Source organism: Solanum pennellii, chromosome 7 (assembly GCF_001406875.1).
Source record: "Solanum pennellii chromosome 7, SPENNV200".
NCBI lineage: Eukaryota > Viridiplantae > Streptophyta > Magnoliopsida > Solanales > Solanaceae > Solanum > Solanum pennellii.
In genome coordinates, this window is record NC_028643.1 from 61,664,352 (window position 1) to 61,671,621 (window position 7,270).

A 7,270-nucleotide genomic window follows, 5' to 3' on the forward strand; every position below is an offset into this window, starting at 1 on the left:
GCAAGTCGTAGGTAGACACTGTCCATGACAACGTTTTGGTCAAAGTGGAAGGGTCCTCCTCAAGGACCCTTAGGGTGGTCCTTGGGGAGTCGTACCCAATCGTTTTGACCTTAAACCTACTCCAATATGTTCTAGGCACCTTTTCACCAAATTTCATCAATTTCCGACTCTTAAAACCCCTTGAAATAGGCTAAGGCACACTAGCACCTTTTGCACAAATCTCCGGACGTCATGGACGTTCCTTGACGTTTTAACTCTAAAACTTTCTAAATGACTTTTATGCCTTATTATTGACTTTAAAACAGTGCTATAAATCTTATACACTCATGTGAGGCTCTAGACTAGGTCTTTGATTTTCGAAATGTTACATTAATTCTTAAAACAAATTAGGAAATAGATGGGTGAAAAGACTAGGTTGCCCTTAAATTCGGAATTGCACTTTCCTTACTTCAACAACCCAACTTCCGAAAGGCATATCTCCCTCATATCATATCAAAATCGTGCAAACTTGGCGCTGTTGGAAAGATCTGTCCAAGGTTTTTCCAACAATATAAAGAACTGACTCTAACTCATCCTGAGTTATAAGTTACGGCCACTTGAAAATGACCAGAAACTCACTATCTTAACTTTAGTAATTTCTTTTTAGATTTTCCCTTTTCTTACCAAAAGTGAATTCTTTTTAGCTTATTCCTGGTCATTCCGAGTTACAGAAGTTACAATATCTCCTCTTTGGGAACATTCGTCCTCGAATGAGATTTCGTTCACTAAGTTAAGAATAGTAACCTCAAGTTTAACACTCAAACAATAAAAAGCAAGTAAAACATGCTTACTCATAGTTTATAAAGTGATGAGAAGAGAATTAGTACCTTCATCTATATTTTCTGGATTCAAAGAGATGTGGATATCTCTTCATCATATTCTCTTCAGCTTCCCAAGTTGCTTCTTCAACAAATTGGTTCCTCCAAAGAATCTTGACCGACACAACCTCCTTTGTTCTCAACTTGTGGACTTGACTATCTAAAATATGAACCGAAATCTCCTCATAGGATAATCTATCCTTAATACCAATATTTTAAGCTGGTACAATCAATGAGGGATCACCCATGCACTTCTTCAACATGGAGATATGAAATATAGGATGAACCACTGCTTACTCTTGTGGAAACTCCAACTCTTAAGATGGGACTAAGTTTTCACTTTTTACCAAACCTCATAATATTCTTCACGGTGAACCTTTCAGATATATCCACTCATCCACCTTAAACTCCAACGACCTTCTCTTAGTATCAGTGTAGGACTTTTGATGAGTCTCTGCCATTTTAAACCTCTCCTAAATTAGCTTCACCTTCTCCATGGATTGATGAACTATATCTGGTCCTATCAACCCTTCTTCACCAAATTTGAACCACCCAATAGGATATATGCATCTTTTCCCATAAAAAGCTTCATAAGGAGTCATTTGGATGCTCGAATGGTAACTGTTGTTGTAAGAGAACTCAGTGAAAGGTAGGTGATCATCCTGATTCCCTTGAAATCAATCAAACAAGGGTGGAAAGCAGTGCTTAAGTTCACCTTTGAACCCAAACCTTTTTGGAAATACTTCCATAACTGAGCAGTAAATTGTACACCTCTATCTAAAATGATCTAAAGTGGGACTCCATGGAATCTCACCACCTCCTGAATGTATAACTTTGCATAATCCTCTGCCAAATGAGTGGTATTTACTGGCAAGAAGTGGGCAGATTTTGTAATCTTATCGACAATCACCCAAATTGAATCATGTTGCCTGTAAAGCCTGTGATGAAGTCCATATTAATCATCTCCCACTTCCATTCCGGAAGTTCTATATTCTGAGTCAACCTTCTAGGCTTTTGTTGTTCTACTTTCACTTGCTGGCATTTCGGGCACCTGGCAACAAACTCAACAATGTCCTTCTTCATACCTTCCCACCAATATACCTCTCTCAAATTGTGGTACATCTTGGTGGAACCCAGATGAATGAAATATCTAGAGCTATGAGCCTCCTCCATTATCCTCACTTGGAGCCCATCCACCCTAGGTACACACAATCTACCTTGATACTTCTGCACACCATCTCCCCCTTGTTCAAAAGTTAATACTCTTTACTTATGAACATTTGCCTTCAAATCAAGAAAAATGGGGTCTTGGTCTTGCTTTTGTTTTACCTATGAAACTAGTGATGATTTATCCCCATTAGTCACCACTATCCCTTCTTCTATGGAATCCATAAGTCTGACTTCCAGGTGTGCGAGTCTGTGCATATCTTTTTTTAACTCCCTCTTTTCTTCCTCAACATGGCCGGTACTCCCCATGGATAACTTACTCAAAGTATCAATAACCACATTAGCCTTACCTGGGTGGTAAAGAATACTCATGTCATAATCCTCGAGTAATTCTAACCACATGCTCTGAGATTTAGCTCTTTCTGGGTGAACACATATTGTAGGCTCTTGTGATCAGTGAATATATCAACATAAACGCCATACAAGTACTAACGCCATATCTTAAAGATGAATACTACAACAGCCAACTCCAATTCGTGGGTTGGTTAGTTCTTCTCATGAACCTTCAACTGTCTGGAGGCATAAGCTATAAATTTTCCATTCTACATTAACACACATCCCAAACCAATTCTTGATGCATCACAATACACCACAAAACATTGAGTACCCTCTGGTAAAGTCAAAATTGGAGGAGAAGTCAACTTCTGTTCAACTCCTTAAAACTTTTCTCACAAGTTTCAGACCATTGAAATTTAACTATCTTCCGAGTCAACTTGGTCAAGGGAGACGAGATAGATGAAAACCCATCAACAAACCTTCTATAGTAGCTAGCCAAACCCAAGAAACTCCTGATATCAGTAGGAAACGTGGGTCTAGGCCAACTCTGAGCTGCTTCTATCATTTGGGTATCAACTCTTATCCCATCATTGGAAACTATCTGACCCAAGAATGCCACAGACTTAAGCTAAAACTCACACTTGGAGAACTTTGCATACAACTCTTTTTTCATTCAATGTCTTGTAACACCCCCGGATCTAAAACAGACAAGAACTCATATTTTTAGAAATCTGTAGGTGCAATTGACGGTTACCATCGACGGACCGTATCCTGACCCACGACCCGTGCTGCACATCCATTGATTGTTACTGAAACTCCCCTAAGATATTTGAGTAAGTGTCGAACGATGGAAGGACCTATGGTCCGTAGGTCAGACTACAGTGTGTAGTCTATGTCCGTCGATAAAGACCCCATTCACCTACTCTCTCAAAAGAACCATGATTGACCAGCACGGTCCGTAGATGGACCCTAAGTGGAAATTAGCAGACTGTTAGGGGGAAAATGCACTTGGGTAAACTTCAAATGATCATAACTCTTATCACAAACTGAATTAGGTGTCCCATGACCTATGAGATGATAGATAATTGAATTAGCTTTCCATATCCACCAACCTTGCTAAAATGAGACCTCCGAGTAAAATGTTATGCCCATTTTAGTAAAGGCCTATCGAGCAGACCCAACCTACGGACCCAAATGATGGACAATCGATTGAACGACTCCCCGTCAGTCCAGGTCGTTGTTTGATCCGACAGCAATTAACTCAGGGGCCTTTTAGTCTTTTCCCAATTTGTTTAAATAATAAGATATGTCGTTTTGACCCTAAATCATCAGATATTAGTCAGTTTAAGCCTAGAAACATAACAAAAACTTACCTTAGTCAAATCATAAATCAAAACTTAGAAAATTAGAAGCAAGAAAGGAGAAAGAGGTCAAGAACCCTGGTTCAAAAAACGCAGCAAGGTTCCAGTATTTCCAGCCCCAAAATCCAAATATTTCTCTGTGAATTTCATCACAAGGTATGTGGGATTTCACTAGTGGGTCCCTTTCACCCATTGGGTCCCTAGTTTTCTATAAGATTCTTGATTTCCTTATCATATTAGACCTACGCTTTCTAGAACTTCATGAATTAATTAGTTATATGTTCCAAATCAGATTATCATGTTATTACTTAAATTATTGCATGAATTTCAGAACCCTAGCTATGTATTTCTTTAGTTCTTGAATTACACATGCTAGGTCAAATATATCAGTTACTTCAGATATACATGCCTCAATTATAAATGCATAATTAACAGATGAATTGTTGCATCCTCATTTGCATGTTCAGTTTTGAGCTATCCAGTATTTAAAGAAACTCAGTCATAATCAATTAATTACAGAATTCTTTGGGAGTAGCATAATACCGAGTTGGAGTAGGGTTCAGCGTACCCAATAGTCCCAAAACTAGTAGCTAAGTAGGTTGTAAGTCCCCTATGTGGGCATCAGTTTAGCAATCACACCATCATACCATTATACCTCTTGCAGGGTATATTGGGTCCTCTGATGTATACATCAGACTCTTCATTTAGCTCATGTGGTTTTATTATCGGTTATTAGTAGCTCCCATAGGTCAGTCAGATTCCACTGCATCGACCATTTATTTGTATATTCAGTATTCACTTTCAGCATGTTATAAATTGGTCATTGCATTTAGTTATCTCAGAAGTCAAAATCTATATCATGTTCAGATTATATACTTGTTTTTGTGCTTGTTCAGTTATGTATTATTTCAACTTTACTATATCCTACATGTTTAGTACCTTCAAGTACTGACACATACGTGCGCTACATCTTCTCGTGATGTAGATTCAGGTTCTCAGCATCCAGATCACGCTTAGATTGATTCGCGATCTCCAGTTCAGCAGATTCAGTGGTGAGTCTTTATTCTCCGAGGACAATAGTCATGAGTTCATTTCAGTCTTTTAGTCATTTAGTTTCAGTTTTTTCTAGACTTAGCTGGGGCTTGTCCCAGCATTTCTATTTTCTAGTCAGTTAGAGGCTTATTTCAGACGTAGTTAGTTTTAGCTTAATATTCTGTTGATAACTTCCTTGTATTAAACTCATTATTATTTCATTTATCTTAGTATTAGAACATGGGTATTCCCCATCTTTTCAATTTAAACTATGATTTAGCTTCCGCATTCAGTTTATTATCTTTAGTATGCTCATGATCATGCCAACAGGGTTAGCTTGGGATCAATTCTGGTCCTAGGTTCCGTGTACGCGTCTCGAAGGTATCTCAGAGCATGACAGAACTTGGTATCAGAGCACTAGGTTTAAGAGTCCTAGGATGTCTGAAAAGCGCACTAAGTAGAGTCATTTTCATGGGTGTGAAGTGCACCACATCTAATGAAAGGGAGGATATGAAGTGTCAGGAAAACTTAACTTTATCGTGCATAAGGTATGATCTTATTCCATTCTAACTTGACGTTCTACGTTTCAGATCATGCCTTCTCGTAGAGCTAATGCTAGGAATGCGAATGCGAGGAATGCGAACGCAACTCCTCCAGTCCAAGATCAAGAAGTATCCAATGATGAGTTCAGGAATTCTATTGAGATGTTGGCTCAAAGTATGACTAACCAGAACAATTGGGTTCATGCTCCTGTGAATGCAAATGGTGGATCAGTAACAGCAAGGGTCCATGAGTTTGTTAGGATGAATCCGCCTGAGTTTTTAGGATCACAAACTAATGATGATCCTCAGAATTTCTTGGATGATATCAAGAAGATCTTTGAGGTAATGGAAGTCACTAGGAAGGATCGGGTTGAGTTGGCATCATACCAGTTGAAGGATGTTGCTCATATCTGGTACACTCAGTGGATGGAAAATAGGGGTACAGATGCGGCTCCTATTACTTGGGATTTCTTTAGTGAGACCTTTCCTGACAGGTTTTTCCCAATAGAGTTGAGAGAAGCAAAGGCTCAGGAATTCATGACCTTGAGGCAGGTATCGACTGAAGTTTAACCAACTCTCCAGGTATGCTTCTCACATGGTTGCTGACTCTAGGACTCAAATGAATAAGTTCTTGTATGGAGTGTCGAATTTGGTGAAAACTGAGTGCAGAAGTGCTATGTTACTTGGAGATATGAACATCTCTACGCTTATGACTCATGCTTAGCAGGTTGAGGGTGATAAGCTCAGAGAACAGGCTAAGGAGAATAAGAAGGCTAGTACTGAGAACTATGACTATTCTCAGCAGAAATCGGGTGGTGGAAATCGCTTGCAGAGCCATCAAAAGTTTTCAGCTCCAGCCCCTTCGTCAGTTAGTATTTCATCCTCCAAGAACAAGTATGACCAGAAGGGTTGAGCACCAGGATCTAAGTCTCAGGGAAGTGTTTCAGGCACCAAGACTTACCCCACTTGACCTAAGTATGGTAAGAACCATCTGGGAGAGTGTCTCGTAGGAAAAGAAGGATGCTTTGGGTGAAGTCAGTCTGGTCACAGGTTGAGGGATTGTCCTTCTAGACAGGGTCAAGGAGGTGGAAATGGTAGAGCTAAATCTACAACTTCAGCAGCACCAGCAAGTCACCCGACTCAGCAGGGTAACTCATCTGGTACAAGTGGCTCAGTGCCAGAACAGGTTGTATGCTCTTCAGGCTCGCCAGGATCAGGAAGGTTCTCCTGATGTAGTCACTGGTATGTTATGAGTCTTTGAATTTAATGTTTATGCATTGTTAGATCTAGGGGCTACTCTCTCTTTTGTAACTCCTTACATAGCAGTCCAGTTCAGTGTTAGTCCAGAAACTCTCTCAGAACCTTTCTCAGTCTCTGCTCAAGTTGGTGACCCAGTTATAGCTAGACGGGTATACAGAAATTGCCCTGTCACACTCTCTCAGAAAGTCACCTCAGCAAATCTTGTAGAGTTAGAAATGGTAAACTTTGATGTCATTCTAGGCATGGATTGATTACATTCATGTTGTGCCTCAGTCGATTATAGAACTAGGATTGTTCGTTTTCACTTTCCAAATGAACCAATCTTAGAGTGGAATGGTAGTAGCTTAGAGCCTATAGGTTGATTCATTTCTTACGTTAAGGCTAGAAAGAGGATCTCTAAGGGTTATCTCTATCATCTAGTTCGGGTTAAGGATTCTAGCTTTGAAACCCCAACTCTTGAGTCAGTTCTAGTAGCTTGTGAGTTTCCAGAAGTATTTTCAGAAGATCTTGCCGGAATCCCTCCCAAAAGGGAAATCAACTTTGGAATTGATCTCCTTCCAGATACCCAACCTATTTCTATTCCTCCTTACAGAATGTCTCCAGCAGAGCTTAAGGAATTGAAAGAGAAGTTGTAAGACCTTCTAGATAAGGTCATCATCAGATCTAGTATTTCACCATGGGGTGCACCAGTGTTGTTCGTAAAGAAGAAATATGG